Below are 22,189 nucleotides of genomic sequence, written 5' to 3'. Positions count from 1 at the left end.
GTGGGAGGGGGTGGGAAAGAAGGACAGAATTTGGAATTTAAAATTTAAGAAGAAAGTTAAAAGTAAATAAATAATAAATTGAAATATTTTTTAAAAAACCAAGTTGCTTCTTGTCTTTACTGTTGTTGTTATTCTATAAATTATTCTCCTGGTTTTGTTCCTTTCATTTTCCATCAGTTTATTAAAGTCCTCAAAATTGTTCATTTTTACAATATTGATGTTATATAATGCTAGGTGACTCAGTATACAGAACACTGGACCTGCGGTCAGGAAGACCTGACTTTAAATATGACTTCAAACATTTTAAAAATATGACTTCAAACATTTACTAGCGGTGTACCCTTGGGCTGACTGCCTCAGCTTCCCTATCTGTAAAATGGGGATAATAATAGCACCTCCTTGCTATGATTATTGTGAGAATCAAATGTGATATTTGTAAAGTGCTTAGCACAGTGCTTGGTACACAGTAATACATTAATTACTGTGTATTAATATATTATATTAATGTTACATTAATAAATTTACTGCCACACTGCCATCAATAAATGCTTGTTCCCTTCCCTCATTGTCTTCTGGTTCTACTTACTTTCCTTTGTATCAGTTCATATATATTTTTATATGTCTTCCTTAAATCATCTATTTCTTCATTTCTTATAGCACAAGAGCACTTCATTTAATCACTGTGGGAACTTCTTTCTTCAAAGCTGATCACCACTTCTCCATTGCTCTCAAGTCTTTGGTGGCTTTTGTAAGTTGCTAGGACTAAAAATATTTGTGTCTAGGAGCTCAGCCTTCTAGTAGTAATCAGCTTTTCTAAAGTTAGCTAGGCTTGTCTGTAGATATTAGACAGAGTCTGTCATCAGAGTAACCTGGTAGTATTATTATTATTAACAGAGAGCTAGAGGAAAACTCAGCGATCATCTAACCCATACCTGTCCTCCTCTCCAAAGTCCCCTTATTTCTTATTTTATTTTTTTGAGACTAGGTGTCTCTATCTTGCCCAGGCTGGAAGTGCAGCTTGATCTCACTATTGACATAGAAGCTTTCACTTGCTCTGTTTCCTGATTTATTCCTCCTTAGGCAGCCTGGTAGCTGCTTCCCACCCCACTTCCCCCCCCCCCCCCCGGGGTGTTAACATCAGACAGGATGGATACCAGATTGTCAGTAGCCTTACTACAGCTCAAAATTCCTGAACAATCCACCAGTCTCCCCCTCTCCAGTAGCAGGGATTATAGGCATGTGCCACCAATGATCCCTTTAACTCCATCCTGTTTTTTCAATAATGAGGAAGCCCAGGGTCCAAGAGATTAAATATTTTGCCCAACTACATACAGGTAGTAAGTAGAAGAAGCAGAATTTGAACCCAGATCCTCTGATTCCAGTTCTTATTTCCCTGTATTACACCACCAGAGCTTATGCTCTACTGACATAACATTCAGTCAGTAAGCATTTCATCAGCTAGGTAGTATAGTGTCATGCCTTGAGTCAGAAAGACCTGAGATCAAATTAGGCCTCAGACATTTACTAGCTGTGTGACTTTGGGAAGGTTACTTTACTCTGTTTGCCCCAGTTTCCTCATCTATAAAATGGGCTGGAGAAGAAAATGGCAAACCATTCCATTTTCTCTGCCAAGAAAACCCCAAAAGTGGTCACAAAGGCACAAACTCAACTGAAACAACTATAACTGAATATACATAGCACTGTGCTGATCACCATTTAGGAACTCAGGGATGCCTCTATAGAGTGAAAAGAGAACTTTAGTGGAAGGTATAGAAATATCCATGTTATATAAAGATATAACTATCATATTATTCTTGAATAAGAAGGCCTTCAGGGCACTGAGGTGATCCTCTATATAGGATTTCCAGAAAGACATGACTAAGAATTTCACAGGAGCAGAAGTAGAGAGGAATTGTGGAAAAACGTTTTATTATATTGTTTGGAAAAACTTATTAATTTTAACATTATTTGAACTTAGCTTTTTGTGGCTAGAAATTGCCTAACCCAAAAGCTTATCATAGAGGTCAGGCTGACCTTAGAGATGTTCCAGGGAAGCCAGATGACTGTAAGGAGTGCTTAGATCCTACCCAATACTTCTTTTGGGTCTTCTCACTTCTTGTTTTGCCTCCACCCAAAGTTTGTGTTTTGGGTTCCCCAAATTAGAGTAAATGTCTATACTTAGCTGCTGATATTAATCTCAACATGCCCTTCTCTGGAAATTACCTCTTGTATTCACACAACCAATCAGGCAAATGTCCTTATGCCCTTGTCTGAACTCTACATAAACATAATCTTACAAAGACTCAAAGGGAACCATACCTTCTCCCAGCTCTCTCCTTTGCCAAATGACCTAGTAAAATTCTTTCTAAAATGATTTCAGTTTTTGGGACTTGTTCTTGATGAACAGTTATAAGCTTTTTCAGAGGAGGGAGTACTCATGCTGAGAAATTCACAGATCTACTGAATTATTGAAGTATCTGATCAGGTCCAGCTGTTTTCTTTAATATTAAATGCCATTGACATTTTTTACATTTTATAAACTCCATATGTGCTTGTTCCACTGTCATTACTGATGAAAATAGATTGCTATAGAAAAATGGACAGGTATCTTCTAAATCCTATATATTTAATTTGTTGTCCTTTTGATTTTATTCACAAATATTCTGACTTAGCTGGATTTCATACTAAGCTCTTAGCATACTTGTTTACTCCTCAACCACTTTTTGGTACATTTGTGAGGTGATACTGCCTGTCATCTTTTCTCATCCTCCCTGTAATGTTTTGTAAATGAACTTTTACATTCACTTTTTTCTTTTTAAAGTTAATTTTTTTCAATAAACAAGCATCTATTTTCTCTCCTTCCCACCTCCTCCCACTGGAAAAAAAAGAAAAAGAAAAAAAAAACCTTTATGACAAATATGCATCATCAAGCAAAAAAAAAAATCCTTATTGTCCTTGTCCAAAAATATATGTCTCATTTTGTAATTCGAGTCTATCTTTTTCCTGCTAGGAGGTAGGGTACATTCTTCAGCCTCAGTCCTCTGGGATCATGGTTGATCATTGTGCTGAGGAAATTCTTAAATCTTTCAAAGTGTTTGTTTTTGTAATGTTGTTTTCCATTGCAGCTCTTTTTGTGGTGGCTAAGAATTGGAAATCGAAGGAATGTCCATCAATTGGAGAATGGCTAAACAAACTGTGGTATTTGATGGTGATGGAATATTATTGTGCTACAAGAAATGACAAGCAGGATGACTTCAGAAAGGCCTGGAAAGACATATGTGAAATGATGTATTATGAAGTAAGAAGAACCAAGAGAACATTGTACACAGAGATAGCAATATTGTTTTATGAATAACTGTGAATGACTTGACTCTTCTCAACAATACAATGATCCAAGACAATCCCAAAGGACTATTGATGAAACATACTATCCACCTCCAAAGAAAGAACTTATATTGATGGAACAGACTGAAGCATGCAATTTTCCACTTTCTTTCATTTTTTTTAATCAAGTTTTCTTGTACAAAACAAATATGGTAATGTTTTACATAATCATACATATGTAACCCATATATGACTGTTTGCTACCTCAGGGAGGGGGGAGGGGAGGGAGGGAAAGAGGGATAAAAATTGGAACCCCAAAACAAAAATAAAAGTGTTTATTATTTTTTTAAAAAAGGTGTGTGGCTTAAAAATAGATGGGGCTTTACTGATCTTTTTTATTTTGCTATTAGTTCCCCAATGATTGCCATTCCAGCAGAAGCCTCCTTTATAATCAAGAACTACAGTAAACCAAAACAAATCAATATATTGAGCTTTTACTTTCAACAAGTGTTTCCCTTGGCTGCCATTTCTCTCTGGCAAGAAAATCAAGAATTTGTTTTTTGAGGGTGTTTCTGGCCACTTTTAGCCTCCTTATTGTGGAAATGATTTTGCACTGATTAAATTTCTTTTGTGTGTGTGAGACAGTTGGGGTTAAGTGACTTGCTCAAGGTCACACAGTTAGTAAGTGTCAAATGTCTAAGGACAGATTTAAACTCAGGTCCTCCTGATTCCAGGGCCAGTGCTCTATCCACTGAACCACCTAGCTGCTCATAAATAGTGGGAACTAAATTTTTTTTTTGCAGGGCAATGAGGGTTAAGTGACTTGCCCAGGGTCACACAGCTAGTGTCAAGTGTCTGAGGCTGGATTTGAACTCAGGTCTTCCTGAATCCAAGGCCAGTGTTTTATCCACTGCACTATAACATTACAAAAAATGAAACTGACTGTATCTTAATGGATGGGAAACAACTGATTATGATGTGAAAATGATTTCAGAATTGGTGGTTTGTATGCACTGAGAACAACTAGTTAAGTGAAAGTCAAAATCAGCAATGAAATTAGGAAAAAAACCAAACTGCCCCCCTATTAAATTTCTTTAAGAGATGGTGTTAATCAGAGTCAATATCTTTAGTTTTATCAATTTTTTTCAGAGTTGACAACTTGTTTGAACAGGTTTGTTTGGAGGTTCTATAATTTTACAAACTGTCTTTATCTTTACAATAGTTTGGTTTGTTTTCTAATTTCATTGCTGATTTTGACTTAACTAGTTCTGAGTGCATTACAAACCACTAATTCTGAAAGCACTTTCACATCATAATCAGTTGTTTCCTATCCATTAAGATATAGTTAGTCTCATTTTTTGTAATGTTGTTATTCAGCTTCTTCTGACTCTCTTCTTGAAGAAATTATTTATAGCAGGGATGATTACAGAGTCCTTTCAATTTGAATGTCCCCAAACAACTTGATGAGATCACAAGGTATGGCCTTTGATAAAATCATAAAGGCAACTTGGAGTAGTAGATAGAGCCCAGGATTTAGCCTCAGGAAGACTTGGGTTCACATCCTACCCCAAACACTAGTCATTTCAACGCTTTGTGCCTCAGTTTCCTCATCTGTAAAATGAAGGTGTTGGATTTGATGGCCTCTAAGGCCCCTTTATATTTTAAATCCATGTATGATCCTATGGCCTTTATCAGAAGGGGCAATTCATATGCAAGTAGGATGCCCTCCAGCCTCTGAGAGGACACAAAGAATTCCCCACAATCAGAACACCAACTAGCTAATCCAAAGGGGTCCCCTTTGTGTTCTTTCTGTAAGAAGCTTGGGAACATGCCTACTTGCATGAACTATGTCCTTTTAGACAATGTCCATTCTCTTTAATCTCACCTAGTTGATTTGGGGGCTCAAATCTGGGGCGCTCCCTCTCTCTCTTTGCCCCCTCCCCAGCATCTTTATTAATAAAAGGATGGTCTTAGACCAAAGACCTGAGGCTCTTTTAATCACCTTTGCTTTACAGTCATAATAGAGTGCTGGTTCTTCTGAGTAGGCTATAAGTCTCTGGCCTCTTGATCCTGAGTCATATTTTCCAATATTCGATGTCACTTTGTTCTCTCCTCCTCACCCTTGTTCATAAAAACCCCCACTTCTTTCAAAATACAGTTCAAGAAACACCTTCTATGTAAACCTTTCCTGAGTCTCTCCCCTCCTCACTCTGTGCCTTGGCTCCCTACTATGTTTAATTTAATTTTTGTTGTTTTTGTTCAGTTGTGTTTAATTCTGTGACCTCATTTGGGGTTTTCTTGGTAAAGATACTGTAGTGGTTTGCCATTTTCTTTTCCAGCTCATTTTGTGGATGAGGAAACTGAGGCAAACAGGGTTAAGTGACTTGCCCAGGGTCACATGGCTAGTGTCTGAGGCCAAGATTTGAACTCAGGAAGATGAATGTTCTGACTCTAGGTCTGACATTCTATCCACTGTACCACTTACCTTCTGTATTTAATTATTTTGTATTTATTCTCCTTATATTTATGTCACATATATTTACATATGTCTTTGTTTTCTCCTCCATTAGAATGTAGCTCTTCGTGAGTAGAGATTGTTTCATTTGTATTTTATCTCCAGTGCCTGTCACAGGACTTGGCACTGGGTGGGTGCTTCTTAAATGCATGTTTCCTTATTCATTGGTAAACTTTAACAAAATAATAACAACTTATTTATATTCTCTCCAAAGTCCTTTTTTCTTTTTTTACAGTTTGAAAGTTTTGCTGGTTTTTCTTTTTGTATATTCAGTGAATGCCTATGGGATTGCTCTATTTCTGCAGATTTTTTTCTCTCTGCATCACTTTGTACACATATTTCCAGATTTCTTTGTATCTTTCATATTTGTGGTATTTTACAACACAATAATATTCCATTATGTTGATATGCCACAATTTATTCAGTCAATCCCCAATTGTCGGATAGATAGGCTGTTTCCAGTTTTTTGCTGTTACAAGTAAAGCAACTATGAATATTTTTGTACAAATAGTTCTTTTTTGTCATTATAGCAAATGGTATTTTGTCTTTCTATCAATTTTTCCTCTTTTTTGTTAGTGAGGAATAAATAATATACAGATTATTTTTGCAGGCTAATCTTATACCTCTTTTTCTTCTTAGTAATATCTTTATAAGTCTAGTAAAAACATCACTGGGTCAAAGGGTAGGATTGGCTCTGTAATTTTAAGGGCATATTGTGCTTTAAAAAGATAGAGAGGGGGCAGCTAGGTGGCACAGTGGATAAAACACTGGCCCTGGATTCAGGAGGATCTGAGTTCAAATTTGACCTCAGACACTTGACACTTACTAGCTGTGTGACCCTGGGCAAGTCACTTAACCCTTATTGCCCTGAAAAAACAATAACAACAACAAAAACAAAAAACCACAAACCAAAAAAAGATGAAGAGGCAGCATGATATAATGGTTAGCCTAGACTTTGAGTCAGGAAACAACGGAGTTTGAATCCCCTCTCTGGCAATTATATCATGTGACCATGTATCATGTGACCATAAGAAATTCCTTATCTACTCTGAGCCTTGGCTTTCTTATCTATAAAAATAGTCATTGAAGTACTTGCCTTGTGGGGTTTTTGTGAGGATCAAACGTGATACTGTATGAAAGTGTTTTGCAAAGCTTAAAACACAGTTTAAATGGTTAGGAGCTATTATTACTAATTCATAGTTCCACTTACACAATATGAAATGAAAAAAAAAGAGTCTTGATACCTTTGGAGTTCAGGGATTATTTTTCAATATATTTTAGAAGAAAGGAAAGTTTCCAAATGAATGGAAAATTTCATGGATATTACTTTTATAGTCAATAAACATTTATTAAGCACCCACTGTGTGCCAGGCAGGCACAGTGCCAAGTGCTGGGAATATAAATACTAAAAAGAAAGACAGGGGGCAGCTGGGTGGTGCAGTGGATAGAGCACTGGCCCTGGATTCAGGAGGACCTGAGTTCAAATTCGGCCTCAGACACTTAACACTTACTAGCTGTGTGACCCTAGGCAAGTCACTTAACCCAAAGTGCCTCACCAAAAAAAAGAAAGATGGTCTCTGCCCTCAAGGAGCTTACAGTCTAACAGGGAAAACAATACCCTAAACAAAGCTGAAAATGGGGAGAGGGGAAGGGAGGTTACCTGTTTTTGGGGGAAATGATGGAATCCAGTCCAAATGAGTAGCGCTAGGGAATGAAGAAATGGCTGGCATGGGGAGGAATTCTTTGCTCCACCCTCAAGCCCCCCAATAAGAGGGGCAGAGGACACTGAAGATATCAGTGAAGTGTGGATAGCAAGCCTGATGCAAAAAAAAAAAAAAAATAGACAGTTGAAAAGACATGACATCAGCAACAACTGATCCAGGAGGACCTGGATTCAGATCTTTCCGTGTAACCTTGGGTAAATCACTTAAATTCACCTTGTTCCCATGAGTACTGAGGAGATGTAGTCAATATAGCTTTGGGAACAGGTTCCATTGGCCCTGGGATTTGGGATAAGCATATCTCAGAGTTTATATGATGTAAAATGAGAAGGGGTTGATTTGATGGCCTACAAGGTCTCTTTTGGCTCTAAATTTATGATCCTGTGATTCTAACTCTGGAAATTTATTTTGATTTGGGGACCCTGCCTTTAGGCTGAGATTAGAAAGCCTTAGGCTGTAAGGATCTCTTCCCCTCCCCCTCTGCTTCAGCTGAGCCAGAAAACCCCGTGGGCTATGCAAGATGCCAGGTCAGACAGAGCTGGGGGGAAAATGCCCCCAGCTCCCTCTGACCTGAGCAGAGCTATCCGAAAGATCCCAGATAGCCTGTGCTGAGGCACGTGAGGCTGGAGCACACCCCCCACCCCACTAGCCACAGCCCTGGCTAGCGGATTAGCTTGGTCTGTGGGGGTGCAGGAAGCCCCGAGATTTGAGTGGAGAGAAGAAAAGGTATATATAGACCTGGGGGTTAGACTCAGGGGGGCAGACAAGGAGGGATGAGAGAGGCTGAGAAGAGGATCGAACAAGGAGACAGGAGGCAGAGAAGAGGTCAAGAGGCAACTGAGGAGATTAGAAAGGGGGTGAGACGAGAGACGGGGGACTGAGAGGAACAGTAACGCAGGACTAGGAGCAAGGAGGAAAGGCTGGTGGACAAAATTAGAGGGGCGGCAAAGGTGGCAGAGGGCAGACTGACAGAGCAGACAGACAGACAGACTGACCAGGAGGCAGCGGAGAGCACAGAAGCGGTCAGCACAGGGTACAGGTTGGAGAAAGTGAAGATTAAGAGGAGTTAGAAGAAAGTAGCTGAGCAGGGAAAAGTGTAACGTGCCCTGAGGTGAGAGGAGGCTAAGGCCCTTATTGTATTAAAGAAGTTCCAAGCGCAGCAGGTGGGAAAGAGACGCAGTGGAAAGAGAGGCACCTCAATGCAGCCAGGTTGTACATTTTCCCTGTATTCTTAATTTGAAATAGTATGTCATAAATAAACTCTGCTTTGATTATTTAGTTAAGAGGCTTAATATTTTGCTTATCAATTTTGGGAGTGGAGCAGTGTGGTGGAACTTTATAAACGGCCCATACTAAATTAACAGCAGTTAGATAACCAGTCAGTCAAAAGTCCCAGATTAAGTACCCCAGTCAGAGTAGCCCCCCAAATTAGCCCTAGTCATTAAAAATATTCTCTCATATGAATGGGAACTGCGGCAGGACTTACGGCCCAATTATAATTTCTCTAAACTTATCATTTTTCATATAATCATAATTTTTCATAAGTCCAATTATATATAACTTGTCCAGGTTAGATATAGTTATTAATAATTAATTTTTTTACAATATTTAATGGTGAGCCAGGTAGGAGTTACTAACCTACTACCCTGGTAATTATTTAAAAAATAATAATAATAGTAAAAAAAATTAAAGGGCCACTAGGAAAAAAACTTTTTAAAGAAATTTTTTTTCACCCAACTGCTTCACTTAATTTTTTTTGAAAGCCTCTTAAACCTTATCAGTTTTTTTTTTGCTAGCAGAGAAAAATATTAGCGTTTATACTGAACCATGATTGAATATTTGTTTTACATGTTGCCTTTTTTCGTTGGGGTTTTCTGGGACAACATATTGTCTCACTTTAAAAGAATGACTAGCTCAGTATTTTCATATAGTCTTACAGGACTTTTCCTCATCCAAACTATAAAAAATTTTTGGAATGATGGGATGAGTGAGTCTGTTTTACCCATTGAACCCATGGTTAATATTACTGGGGACATTTTGTCCAATTTTGAGCCATATTTTGGTAAAGTAATAATAGCTCTAGCAATTGTAATTTTTTTCTCTCCATTACTAATATTCTAGCATGGTATTTTCTTATACAACTCTGGGGAGAGAAAAAGAATTGTACCCATAGTGAGCCGTGTATTAAGAGGGATGCCAGAGCTCCCTCTACTAAAAATGACCTGAAGTTAAAAGATGTTGTTGACCAGTCTCTAAAAGCAGGTCAGCAGAAGCCTCCCGTGCAGGGTGCTGCAAAGCCTAAAAGCAGAAGCATCCGAGCACCTGCACTTTCAGGCCAAACAGTTAAAAATCAGTCTAAGACACCGAAAGTGTGTCAATATTGTGAGAAGCAAGGACGTTGGTTGAGAGAGCGTAGAGCCAGAAAATATGAATGGAGACAGGTAATGGGTGAAAGCCTTAACGACTTTTTTAGGGGAAATAGGAATCATCAGAGGAATTTTGACCAGAGAGGAAATAACCAAGGCTATCACAGGCCTTATTATCAACAAAATCAGAATAACTTTAGAAGGCCCTATCGGGAAGGTATAGAAAGACGGAATCAGGGCAATTATAGGCCTTATTAGAAGCAAAATCAAAATAAATAGAGACCTTATGAGGGAGATACGGACAAGCAGAGTCAAAACAGGTATAGGCCTTTTCAGAAAGTTATCAAGGAGCAAAATGAGGATAGTCACAGACCCTCTCAAAAGGGTAAAGATCAGGGAAATATAGAAAATTGATGGTGTACAGGGGAGGAATGGACAACAGTAAATATTGAAAATTTTGTTTTTCTAGACTTTAAATACATTAATCCTCTTATTCCATTCCATTCTCCTCCCCAGAGTAACAAACCTCATATGATCCTCAAAGTTGGGGACACTTATTATTATTGCTTATTAGAAGCCCAAAGAGTGGCAAAATTAACTAAGAAGCAGCTAAGGGCCATTCTAGGAGCAGCTGGGTATTGCAGGCAATGGATATCCTGTTTTGGTAAAATTGCTAAACCACTTGTGGCTCTAACAAAAAATTCCTTCCAAGTATCTTTACAGCTGGATTCCCAGTATCTTTCAGCTGTGGCAGAATTGAAGCAGGCACCATGGCCTTCTGGTGTTGCTGTTCCTGTTCCTGCTTGGACCCAGTTTGGTCCTCATCATCTCATTCCACTTGCACCATTTGTAGGAGAAGGACTTCTTCACAAAGAGCATATGGCTCTAACTTATAAAAAGGGTTATTGTACCTCTAACTTCAAAAAAGGGTTATTGAACCCTATTATTTGGTTCGTAAGACAATTAATGGACATTGAGTCTCGCTAATGTTTTAGTTCTTTTGATAAATTGATTTTCACTTCAAGTATGATGATGTTTAAGGGTTTTTTTTTTATAAATTGTTTATCAATTTAAGTATCTATTATTGTCATTGTACTAGAAAGAGAATTTTATGGACAAAATGATGTTGCTTAATGAAGATTTTGTAATAATGTTAAATATTATAATATGTCATTGTGACTATGTATATAGCATTTATTATCCTTAGTGAAAGAGTAGTAATTTTTTTTGTATTGGTCATTATACCACTTTCCCAATTGACTCTGGGTATGGTTTGGAATTATTGTATATATTGCAAGTGTGTATTTAGTTATGCAGCATAACACACATTTTATCATCATATTTTCTTTGGTGAAATTAATATGAGATTTATAAATTATGGAAACTTACCATTTCAGAGACGAATTACTCTTACATTGAGCTTTATGGAGATGACTCCACTCCACAATGCAGGCCTTGGAGAAAATATATGTACAACAGGAGGAGAGATAGGTACATGTAAGATGCCCTGAGGAGGCTGAGAGGATAGCCATTCAGTGAAACCTGGAGGCAGGATTCCCTTAGTCCAAATACATTCAGTAAGTTCATAGTTTGCTGATAATATCAGCTATATAGGGCACATCTCTCACTCCAAAAATAGTCTGGTGTCATGGAAGCACCAGCCCATGAACCTGGTTTAACTTCATTTGGTTTTTCTTTTTTCATTCAGTCTGGTGGCATGGTTAGAATCCATTCACCTGAGGCCTAGCACAATTATTGAATGTCTATGCACCACATGATGTGGTATGGTAACCTTTCCATAACATTTTCAAGTGTCATCACAGACACATTACTAAATTTGGCCTTGATCCAGACATATAATGGTAAAAAGTGTTATTGATGTATTGTCTCAATTTTCTATTGCTTATGGATATAAACATCCTCTAAAAGGGGGGACTCCAATATGTTGTATATGTGCAAAGTTCAGATTTGTTTTGTACATTTTAAAGAACTTTCACTGCTTTTTGAAGAACTTTCACTATTTATTGAACAATTTTGGACAATGCTATACTAAAGACTAGTGAAAGCTCAGCAGTTCCAGAGACAACCAGCAGTTCCAGAGACAGCCAGAATCCAGACCAGAGTCCAGTTCCCTAGATGACATCTCAACACCTCTTTCAAAGACAAGATTTAAAAAGACTTTAAATGGACATTTTTGTTTCTTTCCACATACACCATTTGTGATGTGTATTTTCTGCAGAGGTCTTCCCTCTGTGGACGTTGTCAAAGCGCGATTCCATGAGGGATTGCCCCTCTGGACAAAATTTTCTTTTCCTGTGTTGTTATTGACACTGTGTCCTAGCATGGGTCATGGTATTTGGTTTTGCTGCTTCATCAAGGAAACACTACATGTTTCTTTTCGAAGCAAAGTGGGGACTGTGGAAATTTATTTTGATTTGGGGACCCTACCTTTAGGCTGAGATTAGAAAGCCTTAGGCCCTCAGGGTCTCTTCTGTGTGGGAGGTGCTAGTCCCCTCCCCCTCTGCTTCAGCTGAGACAAAAAGCCCTGTGGGTTGTACAAGACGCCAGGTCAGACAGCTGCGGGGGGAAAAGCCCCCAGCTCCCTCCCACCTGAGAGGAGCTATCTGAAAGATCCTGGATAGCCTGTGCTGAGGCATGTGAGACTGGAGCGCACCCCCCCCCCCTGCCCCAGCCGCAGCCCTGGATGGCGGATTAGCTTGGTCTGTGGGGGCTCAGGAACCCCGAGATTTGAGTGGAAAAAAGAAAGATATATATAGACCTGGAGTTTAGACTCAGGGGGTCGGACAAAAGAGGCTGAGAAGAGGTTTGGATGGACGAGATGGGGACAAGAAGAGGTCAAGAGGCTGCTGAGGAGACAGCAAAGGTTGGAGAAGACAGACAGGGAGCCACGAGGACGCAGGAGAAGACGAGAAGGACTAGGAGCAGAGAAAAGAGAGGCCAAAGGGCAGACTGACGGAGCAGACAGACAAAAGGTCAGTGAGAGAGAAACACAGGGGTTCAGCGGTGGCAGTAAGGAGAGGAAAGTTAGAAGCAAGGGGATTTACAAAGTGAAAGGGGCTCAGAGTTAGAATAAAGTACCTGAGTGCCCTAAGGCAAGCAGCGGCTAAGGCCCTTATTGTATTAAAGAAGTTCCAAAGAGACACAGTGGAAAGAGAAGTGCCACAATGCAGTCAGGTTGTACATTTTATTTCCCTGTATTCTTAATTTTCAATAGTATCTGCTTTGATTATTTGGTTAAGAGGCTTCTTAATGTTTTGCTTATCAATTTGGGAGCAGTGTGGTGGAACTTTATAAACGGCCCATATTAAATTAATAGCAGTCAGATAGCCAAATAGTCAAAAGTTCCCAGATTAGTCCCCCTCAGATTAGCCCCAAAATTAGGCCCAGCTAGTCATTCAAAATATTTTTACATAACAATCAATGTACCTGAGTTCAGATTTTTATCTATAAATGGAGAATGTCCTTGATGAAAACATGAGGAATGGAGAAAGCAACCTTCAAACAGTATTTTCTACCCTATCTTCTACCCTATCTACCAGACCATACCTTCTTTTTTTTCTTTTACTTTAATTTTTTTTCCCAGGGCAGTGAGGGTTAAGTTACTTGCCCAGGGTCACACAGCTAGTGTCAAGTGTTTGAGGCTGAATTTGAATTCAGGTCTTCCTGAATCCAGGGCCAGTGTTTTATCTATTGTGCCACCTAGCTGCTCCCATTAACTTTAATTTTTTAAACTTTAGTATTTTATTTTTCCCCAATTACATGTAAAAAAAAGTTTAACATCCATTTTTAAAACTTTGAGTTCCAAATTCTCTCCCTCTCTCCCTCCCTCTCCACCCTGATTTGAGAAGGCAAGCAATTCAATATAAGTTATACTGACTGTGTAGTCAGGCAAAACATTTCCATATTAGTCATGTTGCAAAAGACAAAAAATAGACAAAAACCTCAAGAAAAATAAAGTTTAAAAAGTATGCTTCAATCTGTATTCAGACACCATCAGTTCTTTCTTTGGGAATGGGTAGCATTTTTCATCATAAGTCCTTCTGAGTTGTTTTGGGTCATTGTATTGCTGAGAATAGCTAAGTCGTTAATAGATGATCATCTTTCAATATTGCTGTTACTTTGTACACAGTACATTTCACCTTGCATCAGATCACATAAGTCTATCCAGGTTTTTCTGAGAGCATCCTGCTCATCATTTCTTATAGCACAATAGTATTCCTGCATAATCACATACCACAGTTTGTTCAGCCATTCCCCAATTGATGGGCATCCCTTCAATTTCCAATTCTTTGCCAGAAAAGAGCTGCTATAAATATTTTTGTACATATAGGTCCTTTTCCTTTTTTAAAAAAATCTCTCTTTGAATACAGACCCACTAGCAGTATTGCTAGGTCAAAGAGTATACAAGGTTTTATAGCCCTTTGGGCATAGTTCCAAATTGCTCTATAGGATGTTTGAATCAGTTTACAACTCTGCCAACAGTGCATTAATGTTTCGCTTTGCCCATATCCCCTACAATATTTGTCATTTTCCTCTGCTGTTCTATTATCCAATTTAGTATATATGAGGTAGTACCCCAGAATTGTTTTGATTTCCATGTTTTGAATCAATAGTGAATTAAAGTATTTATTTTCATATGGTTATAGATAGCTTTGATTACTTCATCTGAAAACTGTTCATATATTTTGATCATTTATCAATTGGGGAATGGCTCTTATTTTAATACATTTGTTTCAGTTCTCTATATGTTTGAGAAATGAAGCCTTAATCACACAAAGCTACTTTAAAATTTTTTTCAGTTACCATTGCTAACTGTACTTCCCTCCATATTATTCCCTCCCCATGCTGTTTATTCTATTCTCTTATCTCCTTTCACTCTGTACCTCCTCAAAAGTGTTTTGCTTCTGACTATCCCTTCCCCTTTCCCTTCTACTTTCCTGCAGGGCAAGATAGATTTTTATACCCTTTTGGGTGTGTATGCTATTCCCTTTTTGAGCCAATTCTGATGAGAGTAAGGTTCACTCACTCCCCCTCACCATCTCCTTCTTCCCCTTCACTGTATAAGATTTTTCTTGCTTCTTCTTTGTGAGATAATTTACCCCAATCCACCTCTCCTTTTTACTTTCTCCCAGTGCATCCTTCTCTCACCCCTTAATTTTATATTTAGATGCCCTCTGTCTATATGTATTCCATCCAACTGCCCTAATAATTAGAAAGTTATTATGAGTTACAAGTATCATCTTCCTATGTAGGAATGTAAACCATTTAACTTTTTAAAACCCCTAATGATTCCCTTTTCATATTTGCCTTTTTATGCTTCTCTTGAGTCTTGTAGTTTAAAGTCAGATTTTCTATTTAGCTCAGGTCTTTTCATCAAGAATGCCTAAAAGTCCTCTTTTTCACTGAATGCCCATTTCCCCCCCGAAGGATTATATTCAGTTTTGCTGGGTCAGTGATTCATGGTTGTAATCCTAGTTCTTTGCCCTCTGGAATATTATATTCCAAACCCTCTGATTCCTTAATGTAGAAGCTGCTAAATCTTGTGTTATCCTGACTGTGTCTCCACAATACTTGAATCATTTCTTTCTGGCTGCTTGCAATATTTTCTCCTTGATTTGGGAGCTCTGGAATTTGGCTATAATATTCCTGGGAGTTTTCATTTTGGGATCTCTTTCAGGATGTGATTGGTGGATTCTTTCAATTTCTATTTTACCCTCTGGTTCTAGAACATCAGAGCAGTGTTCCCTGAAAATTTCTTGGAAGATGATGTCTAGGCTCTTTCTTTGATCATGGTTTTCAGATAGTCCAATAATTTTCAGATTATCTCTCCTGAATCTATTTTCCAGGTCAGTTATTTTTCCAATGAAATATTTCACAGTCTTCTATTTTTTTCATTCTTTTGGTTTTGGTTTATTGTTTCTTGATTTTTCATAAATTCATTAGCTTCCATTTGTTCAATTCTAGTTTTTAAGGAGTTATTTTCTTTAGTGAGCTTTTGTACCTCTTTTTCCCATTTGGTCAATTTAGCTTTTCAAGACATTCTTTTCCACTTTGGCTTTTTGTACCTCTTTTACCATTTGATCCAGTCTGTTTTTTAAGGTGTTATTTTCTTCAGTGTTTTTTGTGTCTCCTTTACCAAGCTGTTGGCTTTTTTCTCATGATTTTCTTATATCACTCTTATTTCTCTTCCCATTTTCCCCATACTCCTCTTCTTTTCTTTTCTTTCTTTCTTTCTTTTGTGAGGCAATTGGGGTTAAGTGACTTGCCCAGGGTCACACAGCTAGTAAGTGTCAAGTGTCTGAAGCCAGATTTGAACTCAGGTCCTCCTGACTCCAGGGCTGGTGCTCTATCCACTGCACCACCTAGCTGCCCCTTGTTTTATTTTCAAAGTCCTTTTCGAGTGCTTCTATGGCCTGAGACAAATTCATATTTTTCTTGGAAGCTTTGGATGTAGGAGCTTTGACTTTATCTTCTTCTGAGCATGTGTTTTGATCTTCTTTGTCACCATAGTAAGTTTCTATGGTCAGATTTTTTTCTGTTTTCTCATTTTCCCATCCTATTACTTGTCTTTTAACTCTTTTGTTTAAGTGGGGCACTGCTTCCATGGTGGAGAGTGGTGTCCCAAGCTTCAGGGGGTTTGTGAACCTATTTTCAGACATACTTCTAGGGACTTGTAACTTTTCAGTTCTTCCAAGTGGTATAATCTAAGGAAAGGTATATTTACTACTCTTCTGATCTGTGCTTTGATCTGTGAATGACCACAAACCCTCTGTGAGGAAGGTCCCTGCTCCACTGTAGCCACAAGCTCTGGTGTGCTAGTGCTCTTCCCAGCCCTGAGAGTGCCACCCTGGATTGAGACTGAGCTCCAAGTATAGGCAAAGCAACAGAATCCTGCCTCAGTGCTAGCAAAGAGACCTCTGTAATTTCCTTCTGGCCAATTGTTTGACCCTCTCACTGTCTCTGGGCTGAGAGTTCTAGGAGCAGTTGCTACAGCTGCTGATTCAGTGGCTCTCGTGGCCTGGTCCTGGTTTGCTGGGGCTAGTTCTGCAATGGTGCAGCCTGCACTGGATTGTGCTCCATTCTCATGCTGATACAAAAGAGCTTTCCTACTGACCTTCTAAAGTTGTCTTTTGCTGCAAAATTATTTCACCTGTCCTTTTGTGGGTTCTGCTGCTCTAGGAATTGTCTTATGGCATATTTTAAAGGTATTCAGAGGGGTCTTGGGAAAGCTCAGGCAAGCCACTGCCTTTCCTCCATCATCTTGGCTCTGCCTCTCCAGACCTTATTGTTTTAGACTGAGGTGATGTCAGTGGGGGATTATGCCCCCAAGGTGTTGGAAGAAATGTTTGTATGTTTGTTCTTGCTGATATCTTTAAAGAAACTATTTCTATATAAGAGCTAATCTGACTATTGGTGATTTAATGAAGCTGGTGTGCTCGGACCCCCTAAAATTGGGAGAACAATTCAGTGGAAGTTTGAGCCAACAACAGAGGTTCCTCAATTCTCAACCCCTTATGGGCACTGAAGAATCATGAGGGTAGAGTGAAATGTAACAGATCTGGTCCTCAGGCAAGGGGGCGGGGTTATACTAGAACAACCCTGACACTAGAAAGTAATGTAGAATTATGCCAAGAGACCAAAAGATCCATTTTATTTGACCTAGAGATTCCACTGTTAGGCATAAGACAGGAAGAAAGGTGCCATATACACCAACAAATTGAGACTAGCACTTTTTGTATTATTAAAGAACTAGAAACAAAGTAAATAACCATCAATTAGAGAAGGGCTAAAGAGAATATGCCACATATTACTTTGCCATAAGAAACATTTGAAGATTTAAGCAAAATATGGCAAGACCTATGCAGAGTGAAATAAGCAGAACCAGAAAAAAAAACATCCATAACTATAACAATGTAAATGAAAAGAACAAGAAAAAAAAAGAAGAAAAAGAAAACAACCCTTATGTAATTATAATGGCCAAATATTGCCCCAGAGAAGAGTTTAGGAAATGTACCTGTCTTCTTTGTAGGAGTGAGAGATGATGGATGCAGAATACTACATGTCCTGATGTCCTGTTGGTATTGTCTTTTATTTTTTACTGAAGTTCCCCACCCCCCTTCTTTTTTGTTCTTTGTTCCAAGGTAGGGAAGGGGTGGTGGGTGCCAGGCACGGTGCTAAGCCCTGGGATACAAAAGGATGCAAAAGATAGTCCCTGCCCTCAAGGAGCTGACAATCTAGTGGGGGGGGGGCAGTATTAAACAAAATTAGGCTGAAGGAAGGCACTAGATTTAAGAGGTGCTGAGGAAGGCTTCCTGGAGAAGGTGGGATTTTAATTGGGACTTGAAGGCTGCCAGGAGGTCAGTGGTCTGAGTGGAGGAGGGAGAATGTTCCAAGCATGGGAGACAGTTAGAGGAAATGCTTGGAGCTGAGAGATGGAGAACCAGTCTTGTGGAATGGGCAGGAACTCGGCATCACTGCACAGAATCATATGTGTTGGGGGGTAAGGTATAAGAAGACTGGGAAGGTGGAAGGGGGCTAGATTATGAAGGGCTCTGAATGCCAAACAGAATGTTTTGTAATATGGGGATAATAATAGTAGCTACCTCCCAGGGTTGTTGCAAGGATCAAATTAGATAATATTTGCAAAGTACACAATCTAAATGTTAGCTATCACGATTATTTATGAAAAAGGATTACACAGGATGAGAAGGCATAGAGGGGATGTGACTTTTACTGGTGGTGGGAAGATCCATATCAGTGGGGTGACAGATCAAAGTATCATGTTAATAAAATGCAACAATCAATATTTAACTAATAAAGGAAATTTTCCCAGATGGCATAATAGATTTAGCATGATCCTTGGAATCAAGACGACCTGGGTTCAAATCCTGCTCCAAGTACTTAACTAGTTCTGTGACCTTGAGCACATTAAAAAAAAAACCAACAAAATCTCAAACCCACTCTGAGCCTCAGTTTCCTAATTTGTAAAATGGGGATAAAAATACCTGTAACACTTACCTCTCTGAGGTAGGGTGTGAGGATCAAAGGGGATGTGATATAAAGTGCCCCACAAGCTTTAAAGCTCTCTATAAATGTCAGTTATTATTAGAATACTCTCTACCTTGCTTCCCTCAGGGCCCTTTCCTTGGTGACAGTAGTAATGGATTAGTCTGAGACACACTGACCCCAACCTTACTGTTTAAAAGCAAAAGTTGGCAGAACTCCACCACGGCTACACTAGACCATGTTAGGAAACCGACCCATTTTATAAGAGCTTTTGCATAAATGCTACTCTCAGGTAAAAATGGGCCACTTTAGCAAGAAACAGGAATACTTTTTTTCTTTTCCAATCTGGAAAGACGTAACTTGCTCTGTTCTTTGAACTGAACTTCTAGGTGGTCAAAGGGCATATTTTGGATGGTGGCTCATCTTCACCTCCTTCAGCAGGTGACAGGTGCATAAAGGCACTTTACTAAATTTCATGGACCAGGAACGAATATTATTTTTAGCTCAACTCCAGAGGTTGGTCTACTGTAGTTTTCATTTTCCAAGCACATTTTATTCAATTTTATTAGGTCATTTAGCAAATAATTTTAATTTTCTGCTTAGATCAGAATTTCAGAAAGTAATGTACTGTTGTACAGTTAATGAGTCTGCTAATAAGCTCCAGGAAAATGAGATTTACAAATCACTTCTACACACGACTGTCATTCAGCTCCATCAACAATTAGCAGTGTCCTGGCTGCTTTTCCTCAGAGGCTTTGACATCACAATGAGATCATGACCTCCTTTCTTAAGGTACACATTTCTTTTCTCTCTAGAAAAGAATGAGAAATAAGCGAAAATTCCCTGGTGATGCTTCATGGCCTTCCTTGGAAATGGTCACTTGGCTTTGCAGGCCAGAGAGGGCAGGGCACAGCTCCCTTAAGGGTTCAGCTTTTTATGAGCCTATACTTAATGATCTCACTACTCAATAGTAAATGGAGGGGGGCAGCTAGGTGGTGCATTGAATAGAGCATGGGCCCTGGATTCAGGAGGACCTGAGTTCAAATCCAGCCTCAGACACTTAACACTTACTAGCTGTGTGACCCCAGGCAAATCACTTAACCCCAATTGCCTCACCAAAAAAACAAACAAACAAACAAACAAAAAGAATTTGAATAGTAAATGGAGCTGTCTAGCTCAATGGCAGTACCTTTATTTCTGAATCTGGATCTCAGGATTGCTTATATAGTTCTTCTCTCATTCATTCATTTGTTCATTTGTTCATTCATTCATTCATTCATAGCTGAAAGGGAGCCCCATAATTTTACAGATGAGAAAATTGAGGCTTAGCAAAATCAAATGGCTTGTCCAAAGTCACACAGGTAGTAAATAAAATAGTAGGGATTCAGTCCAGTTCCTCTGACTCCAAATTCAGCTTTCCTTCTGCCATTTCTTCAACATTTCTTCAGTGCTTCCTGTGCAACAACCTGTATACAAAGCATTGCAAGAGGTATTAGGGGAGATGTGAAGTTTAGATAAGACAAAGTCCTTGGCCTCATGGAGTTTAGAGAGTTTTCTTTTTTTTTTTTCCAGGGCAATGAGGGTTAAGTGACTTGCCCAGGGTCACACAGCTAGTAAGTGTCAAGTGTCTGAGGCTGGATTTGAACTCAGGTCCTCCTGAATCCAGGGCCAGTGCTTTATCCACTGTGCCACCTAGCTGCCCCCGAGAGTTCTTTTCCAAATCTTTTCAGAAGACATGTTAAAGCCTAGGAATAGGACGAGGTAGGGAATAGAGAAATGGTGGTGTTTAAAACTCTCTGGTTTCCTCCTACAGTTCTAGGTCTATTTTATATTCCTTTGCTTCCCAGTATAGGGTGACAATTTTATTGTTGTTGTTCAGTCATTTCAATTGTGTCTGTCTCTTTATGACCTGATTTGGGGTTTTCTTGGCAAAGGTACTGGAGTGGTTTGCCATTTCCTTCTCCAGCTCATTTTACAGATGAAGAAACTGAGTCAAATAGAGCTAAGTGACTTGCCCAAAGTCTCATAGCTTTTAAGTTTCTGAAGCCAGATTTGAACTCAGGAATATGAGTCTTCCTGAGAAGATGTCTTCCTGACTCCAGGGCTGCCATGCTGTCCACTGTGCCATCTAGCTGGTGCCCTGGCTCCAATGCCTATCTTTCAGTTGAACATTATTGTCAATTTCACAATGGTACAAGTAAGGCAGGATTGTTTCCAGAAGCGTACTAGGCCTATTTTCCCTTTCTAGTACAGCAAAGTGCTAGGATTTGATGCTGGAGCCAATCTACCTATGTGAAATTTAAAATTGGATATATGAGCATTAAACTCCCCCTTTAACTTTTCCCTTATATATCTCCCAGACCACTAAGAAAAAGAAGCCTCTGAGCTTTAATCAGTGAAGGATTAGCTTTTATTGTTTGGGGATTAATTAGACAACAGGTGATGCCAATTAGGGAAATAGGAAAGTAGAAATACAAATGAATAATCTTAGATATAAGCTTAGTCTATATTCTTTTATAAAACTCACCGAATCCCAACCTGCCTGCCAGGCCGAGAACCAGAGCCAAACACATGTGCTGCCACCGCTAAACTGAGAAGCCAGAGTCAGTGAACTTCCGTTCCACTCTCAGTTTTAAGTTGGCGTCCCGGAAGTACAACATGCTTCACCACAGCTCTCTGGGCAGCAGCAGGCGCACCACCGTTTGTCGCGGTCTCCTCCTCGAAAGGGCGGTCCTTCAAAAGCCGCTTCAGTAGCATGTGCTCAACTCTCAAATGATTCAGCTAAAACTTCTGTTTTTTACCACACCTATCAGGTTAAGATGTTACTGTTGTCTCTTTCAAAATGTCTGATGTAGGCCCAGGCTGGTTATATAAGACAAAGCTTCTTAACTTGTGGGTTGCAACCCCATATGGAGTTGTGTAATTGAATGTGAGGGTCATGAAAAATTTGACAACAGTAAAAGGTTATGTATATCTATTTTATATATCTATATATCCAGGGTTGCATAAAAAATTCTTGGATGAAAAGGAGTTGCAAGTGGAAAAAGTTTATGAAGAGGTGATACAGGGTAATTAGTCCTGGGAGTATGTCCAGGAGAATTTTAAGAAATCATCCTGACTAAAAGGAAGGTTGGGAGATATAAGGACCCCCAAAGCCTCTCTACCCCAGAGCTCTGGGGAAGCTAAAAAACTCATGATAGGAAACTGAGTCACCTGATTAGAGTGAAACCAAAAAT

The sequence above is a fragment of the Dromiciops gliroides genome, chromosome 2 (genome assembly GCF_019393635.1).
Source record: "Dromiciops gliroides isolate mDroGli1 chromosome 2, mDroGli1.pri, whole genome shotgun sequence".
NCBI classification, from domain to species: domain Eukaryota; kingdom Metazoa; phylum Chordata; class Mammalia; order Microbiotheria; family Microbiotheriidae; genus Dromiciops; species Dromiciops gliroides.
The sequence above is the reverse complement of the archived record's forward strand: the minus strand, read 5'-3'. Positions refer to the sequence as shown.